The sequence below is a fragment of the Oncorhynchus keta genome, chromosome 22, assembly GCF_023373465.1.
Source record: "Oncorhynchus keta strain PuntledgeMale-10-30-2019 chromosome 22, Oket_V2, whole genome shotgun sequence".
Lineage (NCBI taxonomy): Eukaryota > Metazoa > Chordata > Actinopteri > Salmoniformes > Salmonidae > Oncorhynchus > Oncorhynchus keta.
Genome location: NC_068442.1, coordinates 38,520,536 through 38,533,390, shown reverse-complemented (window position 1 = coordinate 38,533,390; position 12,855 = coordinate 38,520,536). Strand labels below are relative to the sequence as shown.

At 41.2% G+C, this 12,855-nt stretch overlaps 1 protein-coding gene across 1 annotated transcript in view; it reads left to right on the top strand.

Moving 5' to 3' along the window:
• Nucleotides 1-4,477: 4,477 nt before the first annotated feature.
• Nucleotides 4,478-12,855, top strand: part of LOC118401438 (KN motif and ankyrin repeat domain-containing protein 3-like) — a 43,207-nt gene continuing 34,829 nt past the window's right edge. Inside the window, exon 1 of the mRNA XM_035798938.1 lies at nt 4,478-4,617. The gene's annotated coding sequence lies outside the window, so the exon portion shown is untranslated. The remainder of the gene's footprint in view (nt 4,618-12,855) is intronic.

The window sequence follows — 12,855 nt, the reverse complement described above, 5'->3', positions numbered from 1 at the left end:
GAGTCTGCCGATAAGGATTTGGTGATTGACAGAGTCGAAAGCCTTGGCGAGGTCGATGAAGACGGCTGCACAGTACTGTCTTTTATCGATGGCGGTTATGATATCATTTAGTACCTTGAGTGTGGCTGAGGTGCACCCGTGACCGGCTCGGAAACCAGATTGCACAGCGGAGAAGGTACGGTGGGATTCGAGATGGTCAGTGACCTGTTTGTTGACTTGGCTTTCGAAGACCTTAGATAGGCAGGGCAGGATGGATATAGGTCTATAGCAGTTTGGGTCCAGGGTGTCTCCCCTTTGAAGAGGGGGATGACTGCGGCAGCTTTCAATCCTTGGGGATCTCAGACGATATGAAAGAGAGGTTGAACAGGCTGGTAATAGGGGTTGCGACAATGGCGGCAGATAGTTTCAGAAATAGCGGGTCCAGATTGTCAAGCCCAGCTGATTTGTACGGGTCCAGGTTTTGCAGCTCTTTCAGAACATCTGCTATCTGGATTTGGGTAAAGGAGAACCTGGAGAGGCTTGGGTGAGGAACTACGGGGGGGCGGAGCTGTTGGCCGAGGTTGGAGTAGCCAGGCGGAAGGCATGGCCAGCCGTTGAGAAGTGCTTATTGAAGTTTTCGATAATCATGGATTTATCGGTGGAGACCGTGTTTCCTAGCCTCAGTGCAGTGGGCAGCTGGGAGGAGGTGCTCTTGTTCTCCATGGACTTCACAGTGTCCCAGAACTTTTTGGAGTTGGAGCTACAGGATGCAAACTTCTGCCTGAAGAAGCTGGCCTTAGCTTTCCTGACTGACTGCGTGTATTGGTTCCTGACTTCCCTGAACAGTTGCATATCACGGGGCTATTCGATGCTATTGCAGTCCGCCACAGGATGTTTTTGCGCTGGTCGAGGGCAGTCAGGTCTGGAGTGAACCAAGGGCTGTATCTGTTCTTGGTTCTGCATTTTTTGAACGGAGCATGCTTATCTAAAATGGTGAGGAAGTTACTTTTAAAGAATGACCAGGCATCCTCAACTGACGGGATGAGGTCAATGTCCTTCCAGGATACACGGGCCAGGTCGATTAGAAAGGCCTGCTCACAGAAGTGTTTTAGGGAGCGTTTGACAGTGATGAGGGGTGGTCGTTTGACTGCGGCTCCGTGGCGGATACAGGCGATGAGGCAGTGATCGCGGAGATCCTGGTTGAAGACAGCGGAGGTATATTTGGAGGGCCAGTTGGTCAGGATGACGTCTATGAGGGTGCCCTTGTTTACAGAGTTAGGGTTGTACCTGGTGGGTTCCTTGATGATTTGAGTGAGATTGAGGGCATCTAGCTTAGATTGTAGGACTGCCGGGGTGTTAAGCATATCCCAGTTTAGGTCACCTAACAGAACAAACTCTGAAGCTAGATGGGGGCGATCAATTCACAAATGGTGTCCAGGGCACAGCTGGGAGCTGACGGGGTCGGTAGCAGGCGGCAACAGTGAGAGACTTGTTTCTGGAGAGAGTAATTTTCAAAATTAGTAGTTCAAACTGTTTGGGTATGGACCTGGAAAGTATGACATTACTTTGCAGGCTATCTCTGCAGTAGACTGCGACTCCGCCCCCTTTGGCAGTTCTATCTTGACGGAAGATGTTATAGTTGGGTATGGAAATCTCTGAATTTTTGGTGGCCTTCCTGAGCCAGGATTCAGACACGGCAAGGACATCAGGGTTAGCAGAGTGTGCTAAAGCAGTGAGTAAAACAAACTTAGGGAGGAGGCTTCTGATGTTGACATGCATAAAACCAATACTTTTTCGATCACAGAAGTCAACAAATGAGGGTACCTGGGGACATGCAGGGCCTGGGTTTACCTCCACATCACCCGCGGAACAGAGAAGGAGTAGTATGAGGGTGCGGCTAAAGGCTATCAAAACTGGTCGCCTAGAGCGTTGGGGGCAGAGGATAAGAGGAGCAGGTTTCTGGGCATGGTAGAATATATTCAGGGCATAATGCGCAGACAGGGGTATGGTGGGGTGCGGGTACAGCGGAGGTAAGCCCAGGCACTGGGTGATGATGAGAGAGGTTGTATCTCTGGACATGCTGGTTGTAATGGGTGAGGTCACCGCATGTGTGGGGGGTGGGACAAAGGAGGTAACAGGGGTATGCAGAGTGGATCTAGGGGCTCCATTGTGAACTAAAACAATGATAACTAACCTGAACAACAGTATACAAGGCATATTGACATTTGGGAGAGACATACAGCGAGGCATACAGTAATCACAGGTGTTGAATTGGGAAAGCTAGCTAAAAACAGTAGGCGAGGCTAATCAGCTAGCACAACAAACAGCAGGTAAAATGGCGTTGACTAAGTGTCACTGGCTCGGTTTCTCTGGTAAATCACAGAGAAGGAGCGCTATCTGTGTGCTCACCCTGGTATCCCCTTTCCCACTTTTAGCCTTCTCCTTTGCAGTCTATTTCCACAGTAAAAACCCTGTTATAAAATAGTGGCTATGTCAGAGATTCGACTTCACAGCAGTCGGTGAAGGCAGAGTGAATGATCTACAAATCACCTTTCATCCTAAATAACTGCTCATTATTATTTGCAGATCAGTCAGTCCGCTCAATCATTGATCAGCAACTGCTCTCAAACATGGCTGATGTCTCTCTTGAAGACACATTCTGCTGATTCATCAAAGTAAAGATATTTTCAATGTTCATGACAGAGCAGGGAAGCCATTACAAAACTTTGGTCAGATATGTGTGTGGTTAGTCAAGCACTGTTCCCTCTGTCACGCTCTTGTAAAATGGAACAATATTTTATTCAGTGACCAGATTTATCTTAACCCTACCCTTAGAGGCTTTACTGGTCAGTAAGTAGTGCTTTGTACAATCTGAGAAATACCGTAACTGTAATGCCCTCTACTGTTAGGCCATATGGTTGCAGCCAGGTCAATAGGATAAATTGTGAGACGTGTTGACATGACGCGTGAAGGCATTGAAGATGACCCTCCCACTTTGCGAAGCATAGACTTGGTTAATTCTTACTCTGCGAAGCCTAGATTTGTTTAATTCTTTATAGATTATAGTTCAGTTTACATATTTTAACATATCCTAGCAGACTGCAATTTTACTCCCAGTTAATGAGTTTTTGTAACTAGCACTGAACAATAAAATAGTAACTGCTGTCTGGAAAACATAACATCTGTAGTAGCTGTTTCTGTTTGTAATAAAAAAAAACTGCTGGTCAGCAGAAAGGAACAGCTGCAAGTACAAGAAGGATGCTCATAAAAAAAGCAGTTTCTCATTTTACTGGCTTCCGCTATATACACACACAATGCTGTCCAGGCATAGTAGGAATGGTAAATATTAAGGTGACTTTCCCCATCCAACATCTTTGCATTCTCAAGTGGGAAGTATTTCAATTGCTTTTATCCAAAACACTCCTGCCCTCCATGCGCTTTCCACACACACATGCATCACTTACCTCATTACATTACCTCGCATTGGGGACATTCCTGTGAATGTATTGTGTAAATGGTGATTTCTACAGTGTTATATTTTATATCTATATTGATGTTGATCTGATGATTTTTTTTGTTCTGAGCCAACACACCAAGATAAATTCCTAGTCACCTCAAAATGACTTGCAGACATCCTATGAATGCTTTGAAGTAAACACAATTGAATCACATAGAATAAAAACATCATGCAAAAGTAATTCATAGCAACAAAACCTTACTGTTCAGTGTATTATTTTTGATTATGAAGGCATGATCGTTCTAAATAGATAATGCTATTGAGCAGAACATATTGAACGTCACTGACATCCTTTTCATGGCAAACCAAGGCAATATCCAATGTGCAGGCATTCCAATGTGTTCTGATTTACATTGGTATTTGACCAGATAACTATATTCTTCATAATTATTTTCATACAGTTATCACAAGCTAACTTAATTCCAAAACATTCCACTATGCACTAAATAGCTTGAAGGCAAACATGAACATATCTTTGTTCAAATAAATAAAGTATATTTTACACTTCAGAGACTACATTTATGAATTAGAGCAGTAGTGAAACTTTTGCCATTTTTATAAAATGTAGAAAGAGGATCTGTTGGCAAAACAATAATAACTTATTTTTCATTAATTACTGACTTTATTGTCCCCATGGGGAATTTTTTTTGCAGTGTCATGTACACGTTTAAAGTGTACATGACACTGCAACAAAATTTCCCCATTGACAAATGGCACTTGTCTACGCCAACTACAACATGACAAAAAATGTTTTGCTCAATCATGACTCAATAATTTTAGCCACAAACTTATTTTTTAGATATTGTGATAAATATGCAAAGTTGGTTTTAATTTCGAAACCTATTAAAAAGTATTTATATTCTGGCTATAACATCATAATGCATCAGTCACTTCCACTGAGGTATAAAGTACTTTCCACCGTTTCTGTCCCCTACTACTTCTATTGGGCACACATCCCCTTGCACGGATTGGTTGATTCGCCTGTCTATCATTGACTCATAAACCTGTTGAAGAGTGGGAAAGCGCAAGGGGTGGCATGTTTTTCCTTCCTAACTTTATTACCAAGAATGCTCGGAGAAATTATAGTGAAAGTTAAAAGAAAGCCTTAGGAAGTCTGAAAGGTAAGACAAACACATTTAAATGATACATTATTGCATGCACTACATATTCCTCGAACGGTAGCCTATCAAATGGGCTCAACATTTGCGTAAAAGCAAAGGGAACAGGTAAAGTTGCCGCTCTATATCAACTGTATGGACCATGCCTTGATTGATTTCTATCTCTTTTCCTTTTTACGTAGACCTACATAACATATTGTGTGCGCTTTTTATTTAGTGCATTGAAAATAGTGCTCAGATAGTTGTGATTGTTACCGACCCGTACGAAGCCCATCATATGCCTACGATACATTTGTTCCGTAACCAACTGTATTCTGAAAAGTCTGTAGCGAACCATCTGCCATAGTTTAAAACATCAACTGTGCTGTTATATTTGTGTATAACCAATCAAGTAACGTTATATACGAATAAATTGTTCATAACATTTATTTATTTAGCATTTATTTAGTTTACTGTTCAGAGACAGCACATGAAAAGCCACAATTAATATCCTATGTGTGCATAAAGACAGTATCGTCAGGTCCACAAAGAGCCACATTTGAACAAAACTGGGCTAGTCCAAGAACATCTGTTTGAATTTAATTCAAATTAATTAAACATTTTTAGAGTGATTTTAGTCTTGAGAAGAGAGATAAATTGACACACCCCATGCAATATAACTGTTAAAATAGTACTTCATCGATGTATAGGCTACTGAACGCATAGAATGGCGTTATAAAGGTGTTACATGAGGTTGGATGTCAGTTGATTAGTGACATTAGATTTAGACAAGTACATTTAAGAGTATAATCCACCCAGGAAGTCAAAAAAACTTTTTTACCCCAAGCAAAAAATATTTGGAGTTGTAGCTGAACAAAGTCGTCATCATCAAACAAACAGAAAGACATGACATGGTATGAAAATACTCCATTGTCAGTGAAATGCCCCCCCCACACACACACTCTCTGCACATCCCCCATTAGGGCAACAATCTGTGGTGCTGTCAATTGTATTCACTCTGTGGAGGACCAGAAAGTCGTGTATTGCTTCATAATAACACACATAATTACATTGTGACATGGGGATTACGAAATGAACCACAGCTTCGTGGAATTGGCTTGTTGTGATCACAATTGATTCTCCTATTGCGGGGTGAGTTGTGCCCCAGACATGGCTTGTCCAGACTGTAATTCATCCACTTGACTGCTAACCATCCCCATGTTGTCTGTCATGTGATTCTATGCTATAAACTGTCTTATTATTATTGCATTAAATCATTGTTTTGTAACGTCCATATGCTTTCATCCTGAATTCACATGTTGTGAACCATCTGGCTTTCTTTGAAATGTAGATGTTAATTGTAAGATGACAAAATGTTGTGCATCTACAAGAACATACTGGTTCATGATGTACATTCCTAAATCTGTTTGTTTATATTTTAATGGAACATAAACCATTGATGCAGGCTAGATAATTTCTACAACAATATACAGATACACATAATTAAACCTTTCACTGGTTATGTGGGAAAGAAATGATCTAAGCTAAGGTTGGATGTAAAACAGAATGAATCATATTTGAGCAGCAAATATCTGTCCAAACAAGAGGCCTCTATTGTACATAGGATAATTGCATTGACTTGGTGTGCCCTTAGACAGTAGCCTCCATAGTTAAAAAATAAGTGGCTTTTTACCAGTTGTCTCTTAGAAAAGGCAAACAGTTATATGTTATGTTTTAGAGTGTGATTATTTATGTTTAAGCATGAATTCACTGCCTCTGCATTTTTACACCATCAATGCAATGCTTTTCAAACTGTTATTGAAAACAATATTTCCTCCTGAGATCTATTTGAACAACCCCAAAGTTTTAGTAAAACGTCATATTTAACCTTTCTTGTTGTAAGTATCCATATGAAACGGCTTCATAACAATGTGAACATCCTCCTATCCAATAAAATATTAATGGTAAAAAGTTGGCAGTTGACACATTTGTATTAATTCAGTTAGATTTTTTACCAAAACGCAATGTGGGAAAAAAACAAAAAAGTGGGTTTAAAGGCTTTAATAGGAGATGAAATTGCCCTTCTCAGATTGACAGTAGCTAAAGCACTTGCTCATGTCTGTTGTCAACCCCTTCGAGGAGCAGTGACTGATGTCTTGTTCTGCTATATATGTCTTGAGATTCATTGTAGCAAATCACAACAATTACACATGTTGGACGGTAACATGTTAAGCTTTCAACAACATTGATGAGCTCACAGGGGGGATATGGTCGGGTTCCTGCAACTGTACACTTGAGTATGACTTACAGTGTCTGTCTTCAAAAATAGAACCACCATAAATGTAGTGACGGGTGTTGTGGGGGCAGTGAAACTGTCTGATGCTGAGGACGTTCTCAGCGTCTAACAAAACAAGAAAATATATATTATATAATATATAGGTCTATATTCCAAAACCTTGATGCCATCGGGTGGCAGGGTAGCCTAGTGGTTAGAGCGTTGGACTAGTAACCGAATTTGCAAGTTCAAATCCCTGTGCTGACAAGGTACAAATCTGTCGTTGTGCCCCTGAACAGGCAGTTAACCCACTGTTCTTAGGCCGTCATTGAAAATAAGAATTTGTTCTTAACTGACTCGCCTAGTTAAATAAAGGTAAAATAAAAAAATCACAGTAAATACTTTACTATGTTTTGTTTTCTTCTCTGCCTGTTCCCTTTACCTTTCATTCACCTTGAATATCCAATCTGCAGAGTTTTGTTCATTGTTTGATTGAGTTAGATTATTGACTTATTCATTCAAGGCCACTTGAGGTTTGACCGTTCCCTGAACACTAGTTGTACAATCATCTCCTTTGATCAAATCCTTCAGTTGATTTGATGTCTACATCCCCATGGTTAAGTTGGCTCCATCTGCCATAGAGAGGTCTTTCTATTGCATCTCCATCAATGAATCAATCAAATATATTTATAAAGTCCTTTTTACATCAGCCGATGTCACAATGTGCTGTACAGAAACCCAGCCTAAAACCCCAAACAGCAAGCAATGCAGATGTAGAAGCACGGTGAAAGGCCAGAACCCTAGGAGGAAACCTAGAGAGGAACCAGGCTCTGTGGGGTGGCCAGTCCTCTTCTGGCTATGCAGGGTGGAGATAACAGAACATGGCCAAGATGTTCAAATGTTCATAGATGACCTGCAGGGTCAGATAATAATCATCACAGTGGTTGTAGAGGGTGCAACAGGTCAGCACCTCAGATGTAAATGTCAGTTGGCTTTTCAAAGCCGATCATTCAGCGTTAGAGACAGCATTTGTGGCAGAGAGAGGGTCCAAAACAGCAGGTCCGGGACAAGGTAGCGCGTCCAGTGACAGGTCAGGGTTCCATAGCCGCAGGTAGAACAGTTGAAACTGGAGCAGCAGCATGACCAGTGGACTGGGGACAGCAAGGAGTCATCAGGCCAGGTAGTCCTGAGGCATGGTCCTAGGTCTCAGGTCCTCTGAGAGAAAGAGAGAGAGGAAAAAAAGAGAGAATTAGAGGGAGCATACTTAAATTCACACAGGACACCAGATGAGACAGGAGAAATACTCCAGTTTTAACAGACTGACCCTAGCCCCCGACACAAACTATTGCAGCATAAATACTGGAGGCTGAGACAGGAGCGGTCGGAAGACACTGTGGCCCTGTCCGACGATGCCCCCGGACAGGGCCAAACAGGCAGGATATAACCCCACCCACTTTGCCAAAGCACAGCCCCCACACCACGAAAGTGATATCATTCACTACAGCAGCCATATTGTTTATTGTTGATGATGCAAATGGCTCCAATATTCCGCGAAGAAGGCCTCTACTTGGCTGTTTCTGACATTGGAGGAGTTATAATTCAAATAAAATAGAATGTTATTGGTCACAAACACATACAGTTGAAGTCGGAAGTTTGCATACACGTTAGCCAAATACATTTAAACTCAGTATTTCACAATTCCTGACATTTAATTCTATTAAAAATTCCCTGTCTTAGGTCAATTGGGATCACCACTTTATTTTAAGGATGTGAAATGTCAGAATAATAGTAGAGAGAATGATTTATTTCAGCTTTTATTTCTTTCATCACATTCCCAGTGGGTCAGAAGTGTACATACAATTATTGTGTCAGCCACCAATTGTGCAAGTTCTCCCACTTAAAAAGATGAGAGAGGCCTGTAATTTTCATCATAGGTACACTTCAACTATGACAGACAAAATGAGGGGAAAAAAATCCAGAAACCACATTGTAGGACTTTTAAAAATTTATTTGCAAATTATGGTGGAAAATAAGTATTTTGTCACCGACAAACAAGCAAGATTTCTGGCTCGCACAGACCTGTAACTTCTTCTTTAAGAGGCTCCTCTGTCCTCCACTCGTTACCTGTATTAATAGCACCTGTTTGAACTTGTTATCAGTATAAAAGACACCTGTCCACAACCTCAAACAGTCACACTCCAAACTCCACTATGGCCAAGACCAAAGCGCTGCCAAAAGACACCAGAAACAAAATTGTAGACCTGCACCAGGCTGGGAAGACTGAATCTGCAGGTTTGAAGAAAATCAACTGTGGGAGCAATTATTAGGAAATGGAAGACATACAAGACCACTGATAATCTCCCTCAATCTGGGGCTCCACGCAAGATCTCACCCTGTGGGGTCAAAATGATCACCAGAACTGTGAGCAAAAATCCCAGAACCACATGGGGGGACCTAGTGAATGACCTGCAGAGAGCTGAGACCAAGTAACAAAGCCTACCATCAGTAACACACTACGCCGCCAGGGACTCAAATCCTGCAGTGCCAGATGTGTCCCCCTGCTTAAGCTAGTACATGTCCAGGCCCGTCTGAAGTTTGCTAGAGAGCATTTGGATGATCCAGAAGAAGATTGGGAGAATGTCATATGGTCAGATGAAACCAAAATATAACTTTTTGGTAAAAACTCAACTCGTCGTGTTTGGAGGACAAAGAATGCTGAGTTGCATCCAAAGAACACCACTCCTACTGTGAAGCATGGGGGTGGAAACATCCTGCTTTGGGGCTGTTTTTCTGCAAAGGGACCAGGACAACTGATCCGTGTAAAGGAAAGAATGAATGGGGCCATGTATCGTGAGATTTTGAGTGAAAACCTCCTTCCATCAGCAACGGCATTGAAGATGAAACGTGGCTTGGTCTTTCAGCATGACAATGATCCCAAACACACCGCCCGGGCAATGAAGGAGCATTTCATGGTCCTGGAGTGGCCTAGCCAGTCTCCAGATCTCAACCCCATAGAAAATATTTGGAGTGAGTTGAAAGTCCGTGTTGCCCAGCAACAGCCCCAAAACATCACTGCTCTAGAGGAGATCGGCATGGAGGAATGGGACAAAATAACAGCAACAGTGTATGTGAACCTTGTGAAGACTTACAGAAAACATTTGACCTCTGTCATTGCCAACAAAGGGTATATAACAAAGTATTGAGATAAACTTTTGTTATTGACCAAATACTTGTTTTCCACCATAATTTGCAAATAAATTCATTAAAAATCCAATGTGATTTCTGGATTTTTTTTTTCTCATTGTCTGTCATAGTTGAAGTGTACCTATGATGAAATTTACAGGCCTCTGTCATCTTTATAAGTGGGAGAACTTGCACAACTGGTGGCTGACTAAATACTTTTTTTGCCCCACTGTACACTCAATTAGTATTTGGTAGCATTGCCTTTAAATTGTTTAACTTGGGTCAAACGTTTCAGTTAGCCTTCCACAAGCTTCTCACAATAAGTTGGGTGAATTTGGGCACATTGCTCCTGACAGAGCTGGTGTAACTGAGTCAGGTTTGTAGGCCTCTTTGCTCACACATGCTTTTTCAGTTCTGCCCACAGATTTTCTATAGGATTGACATCAGGGCTTTGTGATGGCCATTCCAATACATTTACATTTACGTCATTTAGCAGACTTTGTTGTCCTTAAGCCATTTTGCACGACTTTGGAAGTATGCTTGGGGTCATTGTCCATTTGGTAGACCCATTTGCGACTAAGCTTTAACTTCCTGCCTGATGTCTTCAGATGTTGCTTTAATATATCCACTTAATTAACCTAAGTGTATATAAACTTCCGACAACTGGACATCTCGTGTCTGAGCCGTTGAATTGCGACTCCACTTTGTCTCTGTACTGACTGTACTGTTTGATTGCCTTACAGAAGGAATAACTACACTGTTTGTATTCAACCATATTCCAAGTCACCTTGCCATGGTTAAATACGGTGGTCGGTGCTTTCAGTTTAGCGCAAATGCTGCCATCTGTCCACGGTTTCTGATTTAGATATGTTTTAATAGTCACAGTGGGAACAATATCAACATCCCCTATACACTTCCTGATGAACTCAGTCACCGTGTCTGTATATACATCAATGTTATTCTCCGAGGCTACCCGGTACATATCCCAGTCTGCGTGATCAAAACAATTTTGATGCATGGATTACGATTGGTCAAACCAGCGTTGAATAGACCTTAGCACGGGTACTTCCTGTTTGATTTTCTGCCTATAGGAAGGGAGGTGCAAAATGGAGTCGTGATCTGATTTGCCGAAGGGAGGGCGGGGAAGGGCCTTGTAGGCATCCCGGAAGAGAGAATAGCAGTGGCCGAGCGTTTTCCCAACGCGAGTACTACAGTCAATGTGTTAATAGAACTTCAGTAGCGTTTTCCTCAAATTTGCTTTGTTAAAATCCCCAGCTACAATAAATGCGGCCTTATTTGGCCAACTTGGAGATTGACACACCATCCTAAAAAAGGACTGGTTGTCCGAGAGAAAATTTTATTGGTATGAGTAGGAGCATACTAGAGGTCGACCGATTATGATTTTTCAACGCCGATACCGATTATTGGAGGACGAAAAAAGCTGATACCGATTAATCGGCTGATTTAAAAAATATATATTTGTAATAATGACAATTACAACAATACTGAATGAACACTTATTTTAAATTAATATAATACATCAATAAAAATCTATTTAGCCTCAAATAAATAATGAAACATGTTCAATTTGGTTTAAATCATGCAAAAACAAAGTGTTGGAGAAGAAAGTAAAAGTGCAATATGGGCCATGTAAAAAAGCTACCTTTTAAGTTCCTTGCTCAAGACATGAGAACATATGAAAGCTGGTGGTTCCTTTTAACATGAGACTTCAGTATTCCAAGGTAAGAGGTTTTAAGTTGTAGTTATAGTATTTATAGGACTATTTCTCTCTATACCATTTGTATTTCATATACCTTTGACTATTGGATGTTCTTATAGGCACTTTAGTATTGCCAGTGTAACAGTATAGCTTCCGTCCCTCTCCTGGCCTCGAACCAGGAACACATCGACAACAGCCACCCTCGAAGCAGCGTTACCCATGTAGAGCAAGGGGAAGAACTACTCAGAGCGAGTGACGTTTGAAACGCTATTAGCGTGCACCCCGCTAACTAGCTAGTAATTTCACATCGGTTACACCAGCCTAATCTCTGGAGTTGACAGGCTTGAAGTCATAGCGCAATGCTTGAAGCATTGTGAAGAGCTTCTGTCAAACACACAATAGTGCTGTTTGAATGAATGCTTACGAGCCTGCTGCTGCCCATCACCGCTCAGTCAGACTGCTCTATCAAATCATAGACTTAATTATAACATAACACACAGAAATACGAGCCTTTGGTCATTAATATGGTAGAATCTGGAAACTATCATTTCGAAAACAAAATGTTTATTATTTTCAGTGAAATACGGAACTGTTCAGTATTTTATCTAATGGATGGCATCCATAAGTCTAAATATTGCTGTTACATTGCACAACCTTCAATGTTATGTCATAATTACGTAAAATTCGGGTAAATTAGTTCGCAATGAGCCAGGCTGCCCAAACTGTTGCATATACCCTGACTCTGCGTGCAATGAACGCAAGAGAAGTGACAATTTCACCTGGTTAATATTGCCTGCTAACTTGGATTTATTTTAGCTAAATATGCAGGTTTAAAAATATATACTTCTGTGTATTGATTTTAAGAAAGGCATGGGTGTTTATGGTTAAGTACAGTCGTGCAACGATTGTGCTTTTTTCGCAAATGCGCTTTTGTTAAATCATCCCCTGCGTTGCATCGATTATATGCAACGCAGGACACGCTAGATAGACTAGTAATATCATCAACCATTTGTTTTTAAAATTTTTATTTTACCCTTATTTAACTAGGCAAGTCAGTTAAGAACAAATTCTTATTTTCAATGAT